At 33.5% G+C, this 22,994-nt stretch overlaps 1 pseudogene; it reads left to right on the forward strand.

The window, feature by feature from the left end:
* The first annotated feature begins 428 nt into the window (after positions 1–428).
* Positions 429–22,838, forward strand: LOC120180832 (annotated as a pseudogene).
* Positions 22,839–22,994: the final 156 nt, after the last annotated feature.

Consider the following 22,994-nt stretch of genomic DNA (forward strand, 5'->3'; position numbering starts at 1 on the left):
ATACATGTGTGTAAGGTATTAATACTTTATATGCGCTTTTATTGCAATTATTTTAAATTACTAAAGTATCGATACTTTTATACATATTCTTATAAAAGTATCGGTACATGTCTACTTTTAACCGGTTTTCATCACTTTCTTATATATTACTATATATATTGACACTTCTGTGCATGATATTGATACCTATCGATAAACAAAGTTTGTCGGTTGTCAAATTTTTTAATATTTCTTCATGTTTTTCACCTACATTATTATTAGTCAATATTTCCGATAGCGTTTCATCGACTTTGTTGAGTATCTTATTAAATTTCCGTTAACGTCATTTTTTAGTCGTATATTTGTCTGCCCTTTCCTGAGACAATCCTCTCAAACCTACCTTACAAAATCTTTTAAGATCAGAGCAAAAGAAAGAGGAGAGCTAAGCTAAGCTTTGGTCATTCATGGCGGAGAAGAGTTTCAATTATGTGATCGTCGGCGGTGGTGTAGCTGCTGTAAGTTCCATCCATCACTTCTCGCTCTTCTATTCCAATTTTTTGTTGTTCTTTACCGATAGCTTTGCTTTTTATTTTGGAATTATTGTCCTCGTCGTGTGTAATCTATCGTATTATCTTAGCAAACCTATAGATCCAATTTTGCTGTACTTGCTGCTAAAATATGAGCGGAAAAAAATGAGAACGAATCGGAAGCAAATCTGAAGCCTTAGATCGGTTAGTATTCATTTAGTCACTGAATTTTTTGTTGTTATGTTTTTTTTAGAATGGGTTTTTTATTGAGGCAAATAAACATGTTTCCGGCTTTTTACGTAATGTAATGCATATTTTTTCTGTTTTAATCGTAGAGAGTGTCGCCTGAGATTCAGAATCCTGGTTTGACTTTAATTTTACTTCTTTTTCCTGAAAATTTTATCTTTTGACTTTGTAGGGATATGCAGCGAGAGAGTTAGCCAAGCAGGGAGTGCAGCCTGGTGAGCTAGCGATTATTTCCAAGGAGGCGGTATGATTTTTTTCACTAATTATAGCTTTATGAAACCTAAACTGATTATATGAGTGATCGGGATTTAGCTCATCCTTCGATTGAACTTTTTTTTTCTTAAAAGAAAAGTTCCTTCTGATTTTACAACCTCTTTTGTATCACCATTTGAAGAAAGCAAGATATAGAAGGAATGCGAGGCCAATTTCTAGTTACTATATCATTGATAAACAGTACTAAGATAAATTTCAGTAGGATTGTTATTTTGTATTATTAAAGAGTTTGGTTTTTTAATACTATATGATTTTGTATTAATAAATATTTTAATCATTACATGAGAATGGATTTTGTTGTTCTATTAAGCAGAGCGTATCTTGAATTTTTTACATTTTAGATCAATATATGCATCTTTCTATTTATATCACTTACAATTGTTGTTTTGATTATTAATTCTTAGAAAATGCGAAAGAGCTATTGCATGATTTCGTTACAAAGTCTAAAGTGTAGCATTAATTTATTCTCTCGTTCTACTGTCTTCAAGGGGACCTTTTTCTTCTGGATGCTCAGCTTACCTTCTATCTGATTTTGTCAAAATCTATTGTAATAGAGGCCTGTGCCAGTGGCATTTACAGTACATGACACAACATAATTTGGTACTGTAGTAATTTAGTGATGCCCTGAATGGTTAAATTTGTATTGAATATTACCTGATTTTTGCTTTCTTATACATGAAGGTGGCTCCATATGAACGTCCAGCCCTGAGTAAGGGATATCTCTTCCCTGAGGGCAAGCTGTAACCCCAATACATTTTTTATATACTTATTTGCAAAGTTCAAATAAACTCCAAAATCGCATAAACACAATGGTAACTATACTTTTAGTTGCAACACTGATTTTTCTGTCCATCTTATTGGTTTGTTTACTGCATCCAATTTGGTGATTTGTTCTTTGCAGGAGCTGCAAGACTTCCCGGTTTCCATGTTTGTGTTGGAAGTGGCGGAGAGAGATTGCTTCCTGAGTGGTACAAGGAAAAAGGTTAGCAACATGTCTGTGTGGATTTGTTCAACGTGAAAATAGAAAATGAATTGCCGAAATAAAATAAATAATGGATCTGCTAAAATGGAATTTAACTAATTGTCATTGTTTCTTTAATAATCTCATACTCACTAATGCACTTCTGGTGTCCAAATGTTTGCAGGGATTGAATTGATCCTTAGCACAGAAATAATGAAGGCAGATCTTCCTGCCACTACTCTAGTAAGCGAAGCTGGAGAAAGATTCAAGTATCAAATTTTGATCATTGCAACTGGTTCCACAGTGAGTTACAATTTCCAGGGATCTCAACTGAAACATTAATGGCATTCCTGTAATACCCTAATTTTGTCCTAAAATTAAAAAGGGAACAAAATATAGAGATAAAATGTGTATTTTTACCTTTTTTTTTAATTTTGGGGCTTTAAAAGCCAAAAAGCCAGCAGAAAACCCCCGGTTTTGTAAGTTTAGAAACAGCATATAAAAAAAACACTGTCTCCTTCACGTTTTGTTCTCTTTTTTTTCATGTCTATTTTCTTTCTGTTTTTTAGCATAATACGTGAAATATGGGAGGATGTTGGCCTTGTTCGGTGTTTAGGGTGGTTCGAACGGTGATGTTGAGGTTTTGTTTGCCGGTTTAGGGTGTCGTTTTAGAGTGTGGGTGTGTGTTCGGGGCAGTTTTGGACTTTTTTTCTTTTCGGTTTTGCTTAGGTCTAAGGTTGACCACCAATGGTGGTGGTCGAGGGTTGGTTCTCACCGAATTACGGCGTTGGTGTGCGTTCGGGGTGACTCTCGGTTGAGGTTTTGTTGAAGATGGGAGAAGGTTAAGAACTTGGGGTTGGTTTAGATCCTTACCTGGTGGTCGGAGAGGCGAGTTACACCAAAATACGGTGGTTAAACGACGGTTAAAAAGTATCCTAACTATAAAAGAAGTGCATTTTCAAAGATCGTTAGTACAAAATGATGTGATTTTTCTTATAAAAATAATTATAATTTTTTGGGTTAAATAAACAATTTTATTCCATAAAAATATATTTGTGCTCTTTAATTTGTGTGCCCATTGCATTTATTATTTGTCATCATATTCTTATTTGTAAAGGCAATGTTGTTTTAGTTTGAGAGAATTGACAAGTTAGTATCCTAACTCTAAAGGGTAGCTACCTCTGTTGCTCTTCTCAACCTTAAATGACATCTTTTTAAATAAATTCGAATGAATAGAAGGATCATAATTTAAATATATTTGAGTTTGTAATTTCCCAACATTTAGATATCATATAATCGTTTAGATACTAAACTTGGGCGTTGTGAAGTGCTCACCTTTCCCACACGTAATCGACTCCTGAACTCTTAAAATGAATTTTTGTCAAACGCAAACTATTTTTTTTATCTTTTAATATTTTTTCTGAACTCATTAAAATGATATTTTAGGTATTCAACCTACCTAACTTAAAGGTTGATGGCGTTTCCAAAATCAAATTGCTTCAAACCTAAATTTCATCGTCTTTCCCCGAATTAATTTTTAAGTCTAATGAATCCCCGAGGGAGACGTAATGACAGCTTGGCGACTCCACTGGGGACTTTAGAGAGTTAAGTCATAAACGATTATACGTTGTTTTTATTCTTGGGAATTACAAACTTAAATTGCATTTAATTTATGATCCTTTTGTTTATTTTTGAGTTTCAACATATCATGCATTATTCTATTTTTAACTAATTGATTTTTTATTTTATTGGTCTTCAGATTTGAACAGATTTTTTTGAACTTGTAAAAGTGTTGTCTTTTGTCATGTTTTTAAAGGTTTGTGAGTTTCTCCTCACACACAACACATGCATTTACATACCATAAGCTCACTTACGAGCTTTGTCCCTTTTAAGTTGAGGTGAAAGCTTAGCTACGTGAGATAACTTGTTTCTCTGCATGGGTTTTAGCAAGTAACCTTTGGGGTTCATATACCTTATGTATACGTGAGATAAATTGTTTCTCTGCATGGACACAAGGGAATGTATCCTCTCGAATTGAACTCGATTTGTATGTGTAATGGGTCAGGGTTGAGGGTTTGGTAGCTCAAGGAGGTACTGACATTAAGGATAATTCGAGTACCCTTTCCCGTTAGAGCCTAAACCATGCATGTAGTGAACCATAGAACGATCACCCTAGGTAGAGCCATGCAGAACCTCTATCCATTAGAGGTGCCAAAATAGGTGTACACGAAGGAGGAATGACTGTAAACCTTTACCTTTTGCTTTAAAATTCATAGAATAATTTTTTTCGAAAGTTGTGAATTAGATACCATGTGGTTAGGATCAATTTCGTGAAAATAAATCATTTTGGGTAGAAAGCATGTCTGGGTAGGATTGCTATTTAATGAAAGCATGTTCGGGTAGATACCATGATTGTGTAGGTGTTATATTTAAATAACATCTTTTTAATTCTATCGATTATCTCACATGTACTAACTCGCTTTTTTATTTTTGTGTCATTTTCACATTTTTTTTGCATTGCATTTCATTAACATGATATAATGAGAAAGTGTTGATCCGCAAGAGGATATTTAAGTGAAAATTTTCATATAGAGAGATAAAATTTTTCAATCAAATAGTCACGTACACAGACATGCACCTATGGCTAAAAGAAGTTCAGAGAGTACAAAAAAGAGATTTGCTTGAAGATCATGCAACATTCAAGACTGGAAAGATGATCCATTAAGCTAAAAAGTAATCCAATAGTAGAGTCTTATCTATGATCGTTCCATCGCTAATATCCAAGGAGTGACTCGTGATTCCAGCACTGCAGGGGCATTAACTGAGTTAGGTTATAACGCTTGAGGGACAATTTTCAAGGACGAAGCTCCGAGATGAAAAATCGGCCCAGTTTAGACTCAGTGTCCAAGCGAAAGCATGCCTGTAAAATAGATATCTTGTAATGTGAAGACTTTTATCTCTGATGAAAATTATTCTATGATATTCATTGTAGTGATCAACATTTTTTGCATCTTCATTTACATATTTACATTATGTATTGCATTTATTTAAACATTTTCACATGCATTATTCATGAAAATATGTCGATTAATTCATGGAGAATTCAATTGAAGTGGCCTTAATCACGCGATGTCATAGAAGCAAATTTTGAAAAATTGAAGGAATAATTGCAAGAGAATTTATAGACAATGCAACAAGATTGGGAAATTGGCTGGGCTCAGTCAAGAAAAAGGAAAAAAAAGTATGCCTTTTCATCCATGGAAACCTCTGAACGTGTGATGATACATGATCTACAACTAACTATTTCACCTGATAAGCTTCCCAAAGGCCAAAAGAGGCTCCATATCGTGAAGGCTATAATGCTGATGCCATATGTAGATATCACATAGGAAGCTCATGACGTTCCATTGAGAATTGTGGGACATTGAAGCTAAAGGTCTAGAAACTGATTGAATCGAGGGGCATGGACATTTAAAGAATGATGTGACATTCCAATGCTAATCAAGAAGAGATCATTGCATCTACCAGGAAGCTTTTTGCAATTACATTAAGAACATTGTTTTGTTTGAACTCGTTTATTGTTCTGTCTTTAATATTTGCTTAAATATTTTTAATCTTTTAATGATTGAATTTATGCTACCTTCTAAGGTTGAATAATTGAACGAGTTTTAATCTTGTATTTCTTCGAATATCAAATGAATTACATATTCTTTTAGTTCTTCGAGAATTATAGAATTTTGACATATGACCAGATTAAACCTTTCTTATACCATCCAAAACCAAAAATAAAACCTTTAGATTCTTTACCTGGAATAATTCATGGTCACTACCTAAAGACTAAATTTTGAAATTACCTTTCTTCAAGACTTTGAAATATTGCCTTTATATTTTTTGAGACACAAAAAGTCATACCCTTACCTTTCGTTGAGACAATAAAGTCACACCATCGTCTTCCTAGGCGTAAAATCAACATTTTTCTACCACTAAAACCTGAAGTCATTGAGTACAAGATGCTCATTTGAACGTGAACCTTCCTACAAGAAGAAACAATGTGGCACATCTCGAATCAAATTCCTGAAGATGAGCCTAAACAATTGAGACATGCTAGAAGAAGAAATCAGGAAAATAGAGGAAATTAATTCAAGATAATTCTATCATGCGTTAATTACATTGTTTTCATATGAATAAAATTAATCCTGAAAATCTATCCCCTGGGGATTCCTCTTTTGCAAAGACTTCTGTGTATGAAATGATGAACGACTTTCTTTCATTATCCTTTCACAAAACGAGAAAATATATATCCATTGTGTCCCCATTTGAGCCTAAATTATATTTTTTTATTTAACCCTAACCAAGGATCACTCTCCACACTGGGGGCAAGATGAAGGAAATATGCTCGTACGAGTGAAGACCATCAATCCAGATAAAATACATAAAGGTGAACCAAATACAAAGTGAAAAGATCAAAACAAATCAAAGAGAAAAATAAGGCAAAGAAAAAAACAAAAAAGAAAGAAGAAAGAGAGAAAAAAAAGATAAGAAGCACATGCAAAGAGTCCCTTGAGTCAAATGACGCATCGAGCTTCAAACCATAAAATTGATCAAGTACAATCATTTCAAAATCAATTCACCAGAAGATCTTATAACATCAAGAAAATAAAAGCATACAAGCAGACTCAAATCGAATAAGACAAGAAAACATCAGAATGGATTGATCATTGGTTTAATTACCCTTAAACACTTGTTTGTGTCAATTTATCCCTTTTTTCATAACAGTGAACCATAGCCTACATTACGTGCCTTAAAAGTCCCTTATAATCATACATGGATTTCTAAACAGAAGAGACTATCTTCATATTTCATCCCGCCCGTCAGGATTAATCTTTTATTCACAAAAGGTTTTCTAAAATATTTAACACATCTTGAAACCAAAGGAGGATTCGAGTTGAAAACCTAAAAAGGCGACTCGAATATAAAAGATCGTACAACTGTTGTATAGGAGGTGATCTCACAAATCCCTTGACAAAACATCGTACAACCTGAATGTGCTCATGAGAGCTGAGAGTTCCAATAGATAAGCACAGAAGCTACTCCATCATATCAGTGAACATCAAAAAAATGAGAATGCCAAACATTCGACCAAAGACAACAACCTGAGACATCTTATCATTTCCTTACTTAACCCTATCTCAAAGTTAGCATTAATCTTGACACTTATCAAATATATATAATTTTTTGAAGGATGAAAAGTGTAATTAATTCTTTGATATCCAATGAACTCTTGTTTTATGATTTATCTCAATTGTGAAACCTAGAAAGGGGTAATATTTTTTCAAAATATTTTATTAAACATTTTTCAAAATTATTTTAATTGATATTTTCAAAATTTTGAAAAAAAAAGAAAACATTTTCAAACAAGACAATCCCTTTGGAGTGGGTCTTGATAATTTTCACATGTCTCCCAGACACAAAAGCTCAAGCTTAGAATCAATACTAGAGCAAGAAATGATAAAGTTTGGGGCATTTTTTAAGGCCCATATCTTCCAGGAAGACAATATCATTGAATTGAGAAAATATTTATTTTTAATGAGGCAGAAAGGCGTGAAGGCCGAAAATGACGAAGTAGAGATTGTGGAGCTTGCTATATATGATTTCTTTCTCCATCATCACAACATACAGTTGCATTATTCTGGTGATTTCCATGCATTAATGTTGGCAAGCCAAAACGTCTCACTTATATTCCCACTGAGTTTTGTTATTTGATACCCTTGTAAAGCTATACAAAAGCTCTGAACACCATACAAAGAGCTTCCCTGGTTGAAAAATCTAGGCAGAAGCCATATGAAAGGATGAATAAGTTACCAAAAGTTTTACGAACCAATAACTATGGCACTGAACTAATGATTTGATCATATAGGGTTTCTAAATTCCAATGTAGCTCAAATGAAAGGTCGTGTTCTTCCTATGCCAAGGTTAAAAGTGATGAAGTTTTCTTTCCGTGGAATGAGCAATGAAATCTTAACAGCAAGAAACTAGTGGATTCAACTAAGATTGATCGATGGTCTGTCGTTAACTTCTCAACACGATGTTATACAAATAGTCTCATTCAGGATTCAATTCATATATATCCTCTATTCAAGGCGATTCAAAAGCCCAATCAGAGCAAACACTACTATCTTGTTGAAAGAATTTGAAGAAATGATCAGGGAACCCCAATCTAAACTTCCTGAAGCTCCATAGTTCCTCCTTTGTGTTTTACCTGATAAGAAAAATTATGATCTTTATGAAACTTGCCGACTTTGGCATAGTGACATAGTCTAAGGCTCCAACTAGGGTTAATGATCAATACCTTACGAATTTGCTTCTAAAAATCAATGCAAAGCTTGGAGGACTGAATTCGATGTTAACAATTGAGCAAATTCCTTCAATTAGTTGTCTCTAAGGGTCCAACTATCATCCTTTGCATAGATATGTTTCATGGTTCTCTAGGGCAGTATGATAATTCATCAATTCTTGTGGTGGTCAGCTCCAGGAAGTGGTCTTTGATTTCCCGTTACAGGGCAGCTGTGCGTACACAATCTCCAAAAACATCTGGCAGGGATGATGATGGTATCATGAGGGAAGCTCTATTGGATTTCTATACAAGTCTGGACAAAGGAATCCAAATTTTATCAGGGGAAAAAATTTACTGGGGCAAGAAGAAATCGACACAAGTCAAAAAGTGCAAGAGTGCACGATGGAGCAAATAAAAAGTGAAGACAACCAAATTAGGGATAGAATAAAGAATGTCCATGCAACAATTCCCATCACGTATCAAGAAAGAAATAAAAGTTTGGTGATGAGTAGACGTTCTCAACACGAAGAACAATGTCATCCACAAATTTGACATCCTGAAGTGAACGATCAGATCTTCCAAAGGCAACTAGATCTCCTCAACATGCAAGAGCAGACTGTTTGTTACCTTAGAGATTGTTTCTCCTGAAACAAAGTTTCGTCTCGTTTGAGATAATTTTTCCTGAAATAAAATTGATCTCACTTGAGATTGTTTTCTCTAAACAAATTTCATCTCGCTTGAGACAGTTTTCCCCAAATTTTGAAATTGTTTCACTTGAGATAGTTTTCCTAAAAACTAATTTCGTCTCGCTTGAGACAGTTCCCTTAAAACACAAAAATTGGAAATTATTTCACTTGAAACAAAATTGATAACATTTAAGATTATTTTTCTTAAAAACAAATTTCATCTCGCTTGAGACAGTTTTCCCTTAAAACGTAAATTTTGAAATATTTCACTCGAAACAAATTTCCTTCCACTCATTTATTTTCATTCAAATATTTGACAGGAATTCAACGTTAGTAAAGACTTCGCTTCACAATTCCATGTCGAAGAAGAAGATTCCATTTCAAGTCAATCATTGGCAACTATGACTAGCTCTTCTCAACACGAAAGAGTAATGCCATTTCCAAAGACAAATTATCTCCTAAAACGGCTAGACTTCTTCAACACGAAGGAACAATATCGTCCACCGACCAGATCTTCTCAACGTGAATGAGTAATGTCATCCTCAGACCAGATCTCCTCAACGCGAAGGAGCAGTGTCATCCTTAGACAATTAGACTTCCCAACGCGAAGGAACCACATTGTCTCCAAATTACCACTACAAGAAATTTCTATTATTGTAACAAATTTATTTTTTTTCAAAATTAATTTTGTCACTATTGGTAACTTTTTTGTGACAATAAATAATTGTCGCATTAGATTAATAAAGATATAAAATTATGATAAAAGCTAAAATCGTCATAATAATTTATCACAATTAGCAAACATGTGTAAAATATGGTGATAAAATAAATTTTATTACGATTTTTTTATCACAAATGTTTCCCTCCAATTTTTTGACGCCAAATTAAAAGCATATAATGACAAATTTTGCAACTAAAAGTTTTAGTAACTAGGTCATAAAAAATTGTCACAACAAATAATGAGATATAAATTTGTTGTGACAAATTTTGTTTGTGATTATATATTTTAATTATAGTGATAAAATGTATAGTCACAAATGATTATCTCGAATTTTGTACAAAAACAAAATCATATAGTGACATGATTTGTAACTATAAACTATAATTATTTTTACAAAAAAAATTGTCACAACAAATAATGAAATTCAAATTTTTAGTAAAAACAGTGTTCGCCATTATATGTTTTAATTATAATGACAAAATATATTGTCACAAAGATTTCCCTCTATATTTTTTGCGCCAAAAAATGTCATATATTGACAAATTTTGTAACTATAAGTGTTAATAATTATTACAAAAAAAATTGTCACAAACAAATAATGATATTCACATTTTTGTGACAAATTATATTTTTAGTTATAAATTTTAGCTATAGTGGTAGCATATATTGTCATAACTATTTTGTCCACTTTTTTTATTTCAAAAGTTATATTAACAATTTTTATAATTATAATTTATAGAAAAAATTATCACATCAAATAATAAAATTGTTTTTTGTAATTAATTATTTTTGTACTTATATATTTTAATCATTATAAAAAATATACTATCAGAATCATTTCTCTATATTTTTAGTGTCAAAAATGTTATATAGTAACAAAATATATTGTCATAAAGATTTTTCTCTATATTTTTTGCGCCAAAAAAGTCATATAGTAACAATTTTGTAACTATAAGTGTTTATAATTATTACAAAAAAACATTGTCACAAAAAATAATGATATTTATATTATTGTAACAAATTATACTTGAAATATAAATTTTAATTATAGTGATAACATATATTGTGATAAATATTTTCCTCCAGTCAAGAAAAGCTTAAACAAGCATAGAACCTGAAGACAAAGAAAATGAGATATGGGGAAAGGAAGGCTCAGATTCACCTTTTGTCAGACAGGTAAAAGAAACAAAGTCGGTGGCTGCAACAAACAAGAGTTGCCTCGCCAAGCAACAACCTTTTGTAATACCTTAATTTTATCCGGACGATTTAAATCCGTTGAAGGCGGTCAAGTGTCAGTTTAAAGACGTTCACACATGGTCGTCAAATTGGTTCGAATGGCTCGTGTTGAGTTAATCGATTGACGGAATCGGCCAAAAGGGGGTGAATTGGCAATTAAAATTTTGTGGAAGCTTTTGCAGAAAATTGAAAGTAATTGCACAACGATTTAGAGTGGTTCGATTTTATCAACCAAAGTCTACGTCCACTACCTTAGCTATCCACACTAAGGATTTTCCAACAAATTCACTAATTTGTTCTTTCTTTTGAGGCCAAACAAATATACCCCAATTCTTGAGAACACTCTTTTCTCAAAGAGAAGATTACAAATTTGCAAACTTACAAGAAAAACCTCACAAGGCAAATATGTTTGCACAATTCTAGAACAAAGAAAGAACACTCAAGAATAAATAAAATTGAGCACAATAAGTGTTCTTGAAAGCAAAATGAATATTGAATGAAAAATAGGCTTGAAATGCTCAAACTTGAGGTTTGATGCTTTCTCTTTGATTCTCTCTTGATTCTAATTGCTTGATGTTTCTTGTTCTTAATCAATGGCTTCTAAGCATACTTAAATACACCTTGAATCACTTCTGAACGTTGGGGATCATTAATGAAGTTATTGGAGCCGTTTAAGTGTGAAAACAATTAATATTTCTGCTTGGAGTGTGGGGGGAATCGGTACCCTTCATGGGGAATCGGTTCCCTAAGTGTAAAATTCAAATATTCCGACCGTTGAACAGTGGGGGAATCGATACCCCCAGGGGGAATCGGTTCCCTCCGAGCATTCTGTTTTTCTCGGAGCAAAACCATTCAGGGGGAATCGGTACCCCCTTGTGGGGGAATCGGTTCCCTTTGGACAATCTGAAATTTTTGGCTTTGAAATGGTTCGAAATATTTTGTAAAATCGTTTTGAAATTATTTTAAGTTTAAAACTTAATTTTACACTTGAGTAAGGATTAAAAATGACATTTGAAATATTTGGAGTAATACTTTGATATTCGAATAATTATATCGAATATACTTAGAAAATCTTTTTGGAAAATCTTAAAATTCATTTAACTTAATTTGTTATATCGAAATATCAAAATGTTTTCAACAATCTCCCCCTTTTTGATATAACAAAACATTTTAGTAATTTAAGATTTTGAAATCAAGTTTTGAAATTACTCCTCCTTACTCTAACACTTCTCCCTTTTAAAAACACAAACATTTCTCCCCCTTTTTGTTAAATCAAAAAGACTTTTAAAAGATTTTAAACAAGGTTTTGAAATCATTTAGCCAATTGATAACTAAATATAGCGTAAGCTGCTAAGATCATAATCAAGAGAAAGATTAGCCATTAGTTCCATAATTCAATATTCATAAACAATGTGAAATGACAAAAATTGGTCATAATGCAACTAATATGTAAATGATGCAAAAATAAACATTAAGCTCAAAATGAAAGTGAAAATCAACCAAATATATAAGCATGTAAGTTCAAATGGCCAATTATCCAACAAATTCAAACACCCAAAATAAAACAATCCATCAAAATGTTTCACAATTAAAAGTTCTGAGTTCGGGACGATAAACCCATTGACCCAAAGACCGAGTTTGATAAACAAATTACTAAGGACAGCTCACCTGGGCGAAAAGAGTTTTGGGCTTTGAGAAATGTCGAACGTTTATTTGGGTTTAGTAACCATACATTTTTATGATTGTATTTTAAAGCCGAAACATGGGATACCCAAATTAAGTACCAAATTCAAATGTCCATTTACAGTCCATTATACAAAATACAACCGAAATTAAATTTTCATTCCATATTTAACCCTTCACCCACTTCAAATGTAATCAATCCCATACAATTTCAAGACCCAAATACTAGCCCATACAAACCCCAAGCCCGTCTAGCCATCATCAAACTTTTGTGAGATAGGGCAACTAAAAGGGGGGACTCCCATTCTCAACCAATCCAGGGAGAGCAATAAAAAATTCTCACATTCTCTCACTTCCGCTGGCCATAAAAGAAATTGGAAGTATTTCGATTAAGGTTCAGATGCAAAATAATAATTTTTCAACCGTCTATGGCTACCTCAAGGTAATCAGCCGAAAGATCACCAGAGCGATGGAGTTTACTCTTCCCACCACGACCTCATCCTCCACTTCCGCCACCTCCGCGTTCTCGCTTCACAATCCTCGCATCCTCATGCAACAGCAACAAGATATGTCCAACCGCCATAACTCTGTCTCACTCGTCTCCGTGAAGCTACAAGGGAAGTGGAGGAACTCCGTCAAGTGAATTTAGTGGAAAGAGGAACTCGACAACAACCACGGCCCGATGGCTATGGAAAGAGGAGGAATGATGGAGGAATATTAGCAGTATACTTAGAAGCTTCCTGAAGATGAAGCTGTTATAACAGCTAAGGTTGTTAGCAAGTTAGTTTTGGTTAGTTGTTCAGTTAAGGTGGTTGTATTAGCAGCTGATACTGCTAAGAGTAGTAGTATATAAGGAGCACCAATCTTATACTCAAATACACGTTTCTCATAATAGTAATATTCAGTCTATATTCTTCTGTTTACCTCGCTTCCAACATGGTATCATTCACCAAACGATCCTGACTTTATATTTTTTTCTTCCGCTGCATGGAAGAGGAGGAGAATATGCCATCGGCAACGGCTGCCTCCACCATCGTCTCAGTCGAGTCCATAGTCCAGCCTACCACAATTCAGAAGAAACGATGGGGAAGCTATTGGAGCTTTTACTGGTGTTTCGGATCTCATAAGAACAGTAAGTGAATTGGCCATGTTATCCTTGTCCCTGAACCAGTGGCACCTGGAGCTGCAGTTTCAACTGCTGAAAATGTAAGCAATCTGACTGCCATTGTAATGCCCTTTATCGCATCTCCCTCATCTCCTGTATCATTTCTGCAATCAGATCCTCCATTGTCACCCAATCAGCGGCTGGATTGCTATCCTAACTGCCCTTTCCGTTAACACCTACTCTCCTCGTGGACCTGAATCTATTTTTTCCATAGGCCCTTATGCACATGAAACCCAGATAGTCACACCACCTGTATTCTCTACTTTGACAACTGAACCATCCACAGCTCCTTTTACACCCCCTCCAGAATCTGTGAAGAAACTGTTTGTGGAGCGAACATGAAACTATGGGATTCCGCTGTTTGTGGAGCGAACAGGAAACTATGGGATTCCGGAGCTGGAAAGGGTTTACAGTCGTATAATGAAAGGCATTTTTGAAAGTAAGGAGAAAGGTTCTGGGAAGATGTTGAACAGGATCCAATTTCTATACTGGTGCCAATAGCAAGGTCATCACTGTTATTTCTGCAAAGTAGTATAATTCTTTTGTGTGTGTAAACAGAAGTTTAATTTTGTATTCATTTTGTTGCTTCTATCCCAAAGTGTCATGGGACTTGAAAGCTTCACAGCCAAGAGTCCATAAAAAAATATGTCAAGTAACCTTGTAAAAGAGGGTGAAGAATAAAGAAATGAAGGTGAATAAGAAGAACGAAAGGAAGCATCAGCATTTTCGATTCAAAGTGAACGGAAGGAAGCATCGACACTTTCGATTCAAGAAGAACGAAAGGAAGCATCGACACTTTCGATTCAAGTGAACGAAAGGAAGCATCAGCACTTTCGATTCAATTGTTCATTTTTTTCATCAAGAAGGTTGAATGTTAGAAATTAGTTGTAATTAGTTTTTTCATCAAGCAACTTTTGAAATGTTTTGTGACAAGATTAGAGTGCAAGTCTGTTCACGATCAGAAGAGGAGAAGAAGAAGTAGTAGAGGGAATGTTAGCAGTATACTTAGAAGCTTCCTGAAGATGAAGCTGTTATAACAGCTAAGGTTGTTAGCAAGTTAGTTTTGGTTAGTTGTTCAGTTAAGGTGGTTGTATTAGCAGCTGATACAGCTAAGAGTAGTAGTATATAAAGAGCATCAATCTTATACTCAAATACACGTTTCTCATAATAGCAATATTCAGTCTATATTCTTCTATTTACCTCGCTTCCAACAGGGAAGATGATGAAGACAGGGACCCTCTTATGATAATGGTTGATGGAGATGCCTCTGTCTCACTCGTCTCCGTGAAGCTACAAGGGAAGCAGAGGAACTCCGTCAAGTGAATTTAGTGGGAAGAGGAACTCGACAACAACCACGGCCGATGGTTATGGAAAGAGGAGGAATGATGGGGGAAGATGATGAAGACAGGGACCCTCTTATGATAATGGATGATGGAGATGCTAACCAGGGAATGGAGGAACAGGATTGGGGTGAAGGAGGAGGGCAGGTGGCGGATGGTGAAGGGAAAGAAGGGGGTGAAGTAGCGAAGTTAGGCTCTGCTGGCAGCGGAGGAGGGAGCGTGGTTGTGCCGAAAATTGGGTACAGTAGTCATGGGTTTCATCCGTTGCATTCTAAGTTTAAGGTCAGTGTGTTATCATGTTGATGCTGTTGTTGTTGAATTAAACAATATGGAAATAGACAAAAGTTGCGGTTTTTGTTTGTCATATGCTTCGAACTTTTGATGAATGATTAGGAATTCACTTTAGTTATTGGTTTGCAAACTTTCTACAGAATTAATGATAAATACGGACAAGTGGCAATATTTGAGTGGAAATTATATTTTGATTTTTTTTTTTTTGCTTAGCTATTATGTTTGAATGTTGAAGATCATAAGTTGCAGTCAGAAATCATTGTGTTTATATCCTTGAACTAAACCTTCAGTCTTTTGGTGAGCCTATGATGGCACTTGTGTTAGGCCTATCGATATTAAACTAAAGATTGCTTTACTCGAAATCTCACTTATTGATCCAAATTTCCTCGAACTGTTGACTATGCCACACTAACTTGTAAGAAAGGATGATTCAACTTAGCAATCCCTGATCTTAAACATGAACCGGAAACTTAAAAAAAGTTTTCAACTTAGTACTTATTGTTGAAATTTCTGGGCACATTAATTAATGGTTTCAATGGTACAACCTTTGCAGACGTTGTACAAAACTACAACTATAGTTCATGCATTTGTTGGCATAATATGTGAAGATATATCTGTCATTCTATTGATATTCCATGCATCTCCTACACCAATAATTCTCGGTAGTAGTTGTTGAAAATGAACAATTGTGTTAAGAACTCTTTGTCAAGTAATTTTTGCTCAAAATAAAATCTAGATGCTTCTGCAAAGAAAAGGTGTAAACAACCTATTGGTAAAAGATGTAACTATAGAAACATTATAGTTAAAGGTACAATGTTTCTAATTTGCTTAAAAAAAGTATTTGTTTCTTCGATTTAGATTGATTCAATAATGTACAATGTATGTTCGCTTAAGAGTTTAGGGATTTTATTATTCTTTTTCCTGTAGGATTACGGTGAACAACACGAGGCAGTTGAAGTTATTCAGCAGCGCAAGGATTAAGTGATCATAGGACAATTTCTTTGGTAAAATCATAGTTACTTTTCTGGATCATCTATGATTTTTGGTAGTAAACAACGGATTAACATGCTTGAGAATTTTTTATTTTCGAAGTCGTTGCAATGTTGAACAGCTTGGTGTTTCATATGCATGCAACTATGATGCTACTGCCTTTATTTATTTATCTTTCTCGATATAGTAAAACGTTCGTTTGAGTTTGCCATTATAAAAATTGGGTTTGAAATTCAATCTCGTTTTTAAAACTTGAGTTTGATTTTATTCGATTTCAAGTAAGGTTGGTAAATATTTATTGGATTTGTGAATTGTTTTAGTAAACATGATTACGAAATAGTTTTTGTTTTTGATGATAAATTAGGCTAACCTTATACACACCTACATACAAAGATACTCGTTTGTAGATACTCGAACTCGGATCACCTAATAAGAACTGCATATCCTTTACCCGTTTTCATTGGTTAGATCAAAATGATGTCTTTTAAAATGTTATGGATATAGCATAGGCCCAGGCTCATACACAAGGCAGTTTAATTGTTCGAGTTTTTGTGTGAATTTGCACTGTAGAAAGATTTAGGGAAAACTATTTTCTTTTGTTACTCTCCTATTATTTGGTTTCTATTTTGGACACTAAATTATTATTTTCAAGGATAAATTACGTGTTTAGTACTGAAACTAAATAATTTCGATTGTAACTAAATAAATTTGTAATTAAATAGAGGTTATTTTTGTCACAATAACATAGTAAATTTAGTCAAAAATAAAATTTTATGCCAAATTTATTTTGTCACAAAATTTTGTTAAAATAAAAATTATGACAAATTTATTTAATCTAAAAAATAATTTATAACAAATATTAATTTCACATCATAAAAAATTGTAACAAGTAATATTCTTTCACAATAACAAATTGTAATAAAATGATTTAGTCACAATAATACGTTAAATTTAGTCAAAGTAAAAAGTTATGTCAAATTTATTTCGTCCTAATATTTTGTCAAAATAAAAATTTTGACAAATTTATTTAATCAAAATAACAATTTATAACAAATATTAATTTCTCATTATAAAAAACTATGACAAATAATAATCTTTCACAATAATAAATTGTAACAAAATTATTTAGTCACAGTAAAAGTTATAAAAATATTTAGTGAGGAAATAAAAATAGTGAGAAAATAAATTTTGTAGTATGTATTTTTGTCACGAAAACATTTTTTATTTAATATTATAATTTAACTTAATTGTGATGAAATTTACTTTTTGTGATAAAATAATTATTTTATTTTAACAAATATTTTGTCTTTGTAAGTTACATTTAGTGACGAAATAACAACTGCGATGAAATAATTTTTTTTGTCTTATGTATTTTTGTCACAAAAACCCTTTATATTTATGTTTAAATATAAATTAGTTATGACAAAGTGTATTTCTCGTGACGAAATAGTTAATTGATTGTGACAAATATTTTTTTGTGATAAGTTAATAATAGTAACAAAATTTCATTGTTACAATAAATACTATAGAATGGTAACGAACACAATTTTGTCACAATATACTTCTAAACAAGGTTGTTCTAACAAACAGAACAACAAATAAAATTAGTCAGAATAAATATATCGTGACAATTTAGTACTTTTAGTGATAAATAATTTTGTTGAAACAATCAAAATTTCTTGTAGTGTACCCAAATACTTCTAGAACATCTTTAACACCAAATTATCTCCAGATTGACCCGATTTCCTCAACGAGAATGAACAATGTCATTTTCAACAAACAATTTATCTGAAAACGATCAGATCTCTTCAACATGGATGACCATAGTCGTCTTCAACACCAAATTATCTCCAGATTGACCTGGTGTCCTCAACGTGGAGGAACATAGTCATCTTTAAATCCTCTATTTTCATACAGAGAATTGGAGCTCCAGATGCGGAGCGAACATCGTAGCTAGACAAAATTAGGCCATTATTTGTCTTTGCTTCGTCATTGTTTACAAAATAAACGAGCAAAGAAGGGCAGCTGTAATACCATAATTGTTTCCTAAACCAAACGTGTATTTTTATCTTTTTTTATTTTGAGGGCTTTAAAAGCCAAAAAAGCAAGTAGAAACCCCCGGTTTTTTAAGTTTAGAAACAACAACTAAAAAAAGACTCTCTCCTTCACATTTTTTTCTTTCTTTTTTCATGCTTATTTTCTTTCTGTTTTTAGCATTAATACGTGAAATGTGGGAGGACATTGACCTTGGTCGGTGGTTGATCGTCGGTTTAGGGTGATTCAAACGGTGAGGTTGAGGTTTTGTTTATCGATTTAGGGTGTTGGTTTAGAGTGTTGGTGTACGTTCGAGGGGAGCTATTTTGTGCTTCTTTTATTTTCGGGTTTACTTAGGTCTAAGATTCGACCACCAATGGTGGTGTTCGGGGCTTGGTTCTCACCGATTTATAGCGTTTGTGCGTTCGGGGTAGCTCTCGGTTGAGGTTCTGTTGAAGATATGATAAGCTTATGAACTTGGGGTTGATTTAGATCCTTACTTGGTGTTCGGAGAGGCAAGTTACACTGAAATGCGGTGGTTAAACGGCGGTTGAGCGGTGGCCGGCGTTGGTGTTTGTCTCCGATAGTGGGCTGGCAAAGAGAGGAAGACTGTGAGATGCTTCATGTGTCTTTTGGTTTAGGTGGGGGAGAGGTTTTTAAAATTTTTGGGTTAATTAGGCGTTAAGTCCCCTTAATCTTAGCATGTTATCACTCTTGGTCATTTTAGGGGTTAATCACCCGTAAGTCCCTCCACTTATCCCTTGCTTTTACATTGTGGTCACTGATCTACTTTGATTTTATCTATTTTGATTTTAGCCCCTTGTTTTACTTTATTTTAATTTGGTCACTATTCTGCTATGTTATTTAATTGCATATTAACTGCTAACTTTTATTTTATTGCACATTAACCACTGAATTTTATTTTCTTTCATTCTAACAATTATTTATTTATTTATTTATTGTTTCTCGTATTCGATTCGACCTTGTAGTGACCCGATCCGGGGTACAATCCACATTATTATGGTCCATACTCTTCTAACTCCTAACTGTTTTTTATTATTTTTATTAATTCATTTGATTTATTATTTGACCTTGTGGTGACCCGATCCGGGGTATGATCCACATTATTATAGTCCGGACTCTGCTAACCACTAACCGCTAACTTTCCTAACAACTAACATTTCTAACTGCTAGCCTCTAACCACTAACACTAAACACTCATTTTATTTATTTCTTTACTTATTTATTTATTTTATGTTCGAAATATCGTATGACCTTGTGGTGACCCGCCTTGGGGTACAACCACATTATTTATGGTCCAGGTTAAAAGATTAAAAAGAACCCCCTAATTTTTAAATTTATGCAACTTAATATTTTTTTATTACTTTTTTTATTCCAACACTTTAATTTTTATATTTTATTTTTCTGCCCCTTTAATTTCTATGCTTTTTAGTTTAGTCCTTTTAACTTTCAGCGTTTCGTTTATATATTCTCTGTTGCATATTATTATTATTGTTATTCATTTCGGTTATATTTTGTTATGCCGTTTGTTTTTTTGTTTTTTATTTCCTTGTTCATCTTTTTATGTCTTTTATTTTCCATTTATTTTTTATGATCCTTTATGTTTGCCTATCACATGGAGCATGTTTCTTTTTTTTTTCTTTACACATTTCCTTTTGTTTAGCTCTTGCCATTATCCTTCATATTTAACGGTTAAATTGACATTCACGTGGTCCCCATTAATTTTAATTGTTGGTTATTTAATATAACATTTAAGTTATAAGTTTCTTCCCCCATTTATTTATTTTAATATTAATTGCATGCATATATATATATATATAGGAAGTAAATATTCTTTTTGCCTTATTTAATTTTCTTTTCCCCTATTCGTATTATATATACATACATTTTAATTACATGTTTTCTTAATATTTTTTGTACATTAAATATTCATACATATTATTCATTTATTAGATATTAAACGTACTTTCTTTGGGTTTGATTTTTTTTAAAAATAAATACGGTGATCACTCTTTTTGTGAAGGGAATCCGTAGAAAATTCTCCCAATTACAAAGAAAGTGTATTTCCAAGGATTGTTCGTACAAAAAGAATTCTTTTACCTGAGCATTTCTAAAAAATTTATAATACTATTTCTTTTAAATTACATCGTCCATAAAATTAAAGAAACACCCTTTTGTGGAGATCCATAAAAAAGTATCCTAACTATAAAGGAAGTGTATTTTCAGAGAGATTGTTCATACAAAACGATGTGATTTTTCTTATAAAAATAATTATAATTTTTAGGGTTAAATAAATAGTTTTATTCCATAAAAATATATTTTTGCTTTTTAATTTTTGTGCCCATTGCATTTATTATTTGTCATCATATTCTTATTTGTAAAGGTAATGTTGTTTTAGTTTGCGAGAATTGACAAGTTAGTATCCTAACTCTAAAGGTTAGCCACCTCTGTTGATCTTCTCAACCTGAAATGAAATCTTTTTAAATAAATTCGAATGAATAGAAGGATCATAATTTAAATATATATTATAGTTTGTAATTTCTCAACATTTAGACATCATATAATCGTTTAGGTACTAAACTTGGGCGTTGTGGGGTACTCACCCTTCCCCACATGTAATCGACTCTCGAACTCTTAAAAATGATTTTTTGGTAAAACACAAACCATTTTTTCGTCTTTTAATGATTTTTCTAAACTCATTAAAATGATATTTTAAATAAAACACAAACCATTTTTTCGTCTTTTAATGATTTTTCTAAACTCATTAAAATGATATTTTAGGTATTCAACCTACTAACTTAAACGTTGATGGAGGCTCCAAAATCAAATTGCTTCAAACCTAAATTTCATCATCTTTCCCCGAATTAATTTTTAAGTCTAAGGAATCCCCGAGGGAGACGTTATGACAGCATTGCCTACCATGCATGGTTTAACACATCATTCCTGCAGGTAATAAGGTTGTCGGATTTTGGAGTGCAAGGAGCTGATGCCAAAAAACATCTTCTACTTGAGAGAAATTGATGACGCTGATAAGTTGGTAGAAGCAATCAAAACCAAGAAGAATGGCAAGGCTGTTATCGTTGGAGGAGGCTATATTGGTCTTGAGCTTGGTGCTGCCTTGAGGATCAACAATCTTGATGTCAGCATGGTGTACCCCGAACCATGGTGCAGTACGTAGATTTCAACTGTCGAAATATAACTTTAGGGAAAGGAATAAATGAACTAAATTGATTTGTGGTGGATTCTTGTTGTTCTAACTTGAAGCTTGTTCTTGTAGTGCCCCGGCTTTTCACCTTTGACATAGCTGCTTTCTACGAGGGTTATTATGCTAATGAAGGGATCAAAATTATAAAGGGAATAGTTGCAGAGGTAAGTGGTCATCTCTCTTAAGGCTCTGATGATTTAGTAATCTTTTATGGGATGAAATCATTTTATTACCGGCACTTTCGCCCTCCTTTCAGGTAAAGGAAGTTCAACTTAAGGATGGCAGAGTTCTTGAAGCTGACGTTGTTGTTGGTGTCGGTGGAAGGCCTCTTACGACATCATTCAAAGGGCGGGTTGAAGAGGAGAAGGGTGGAATAAAGGTTGGTTTGATTTATAACATAATCTAAAATGCCTTTTTCATTATAAATGTCAGCTCAAAATACTTATTCAACTTTGTTATGGAATTGATCTCCTTAATTATTCCGTTGATATTATATAAATCTGAATGCTTTTCATTAAGCATAAACTCTAATTAAGATTGATATGTGATTGTATGACAATTTGTTTGATTGCAGACTGATGCGTTTTTCAAAACAAGTGTTCCCAATGTATATGCTGTGGGTGATGTAGCCACTTTCCCTCTGAAGTTGTACAATGAGTTGAGAAGGGTTGAACATGTTGACCATGCCCAGAAATCTGCCGAACAGGCAGTAAAGGTTTGTTTTACCTGACTTGGTTATCTTTATACTCATATATCATCTAAATTTTACTTTCTAATAGTCAAATATAGCTGTTGAACCATTCTTGCAATTTTTGCAGGCCATCAAGGGAAATGAGAAGGGGGGAAACAGTTGACAATATGACTACTTACCATACTTCTATTCTCGCTCCTTCGATCTAGCGTGGCAGTTCTATGGTGATAATGTGGGGGATACAGTGCTTTTTGGAGACAATAACCCGCAATCGCCGAAAGCAAAGTTTGGATCTTACTGGATAAAAGATGGGAAGGTGGTTGGAGCATTCCTAGAAGGTAGCACTTTAGAAGAAAACCAGGAAATTGCTAAAGTTGCTAAGCTTCAGCCTAACGTAGAGAATTTGGATGTGCTGACAAAAGAAGGTCTTTCCTTTGCCTGTAAGATTTGAAGACTAGCAGCTGAGAGGACATTGTTGCATGCCTGTTGCAACAGTACACATGACATTGTTGCATGAGGACTACGTACGTGAAAGGGTGCTATTGCATTGGGCTGTGCTATTATTACTCCTTGAATTGAGTATACAAATTATGGGGTTTGCTTTGTTCATC

Source organism: Hibiscus syriacus, unplaced genomic scaffold (genome assembly GCF_006381635.1).
Source record: "Hibiscus syriacus cultivar Baekdansim isolate YM2019G1 unplaced genomic scaffold, ASM638163v2 tig00112503_pilon, whole genome shotgun sequence".
Lineage (NCBI taxonomy): Eukaryota > Viridiplantae > Streptophyta > Magnoliopsida > Malvales > Malvaceae > Hibiscus > Hibiscus syriacus.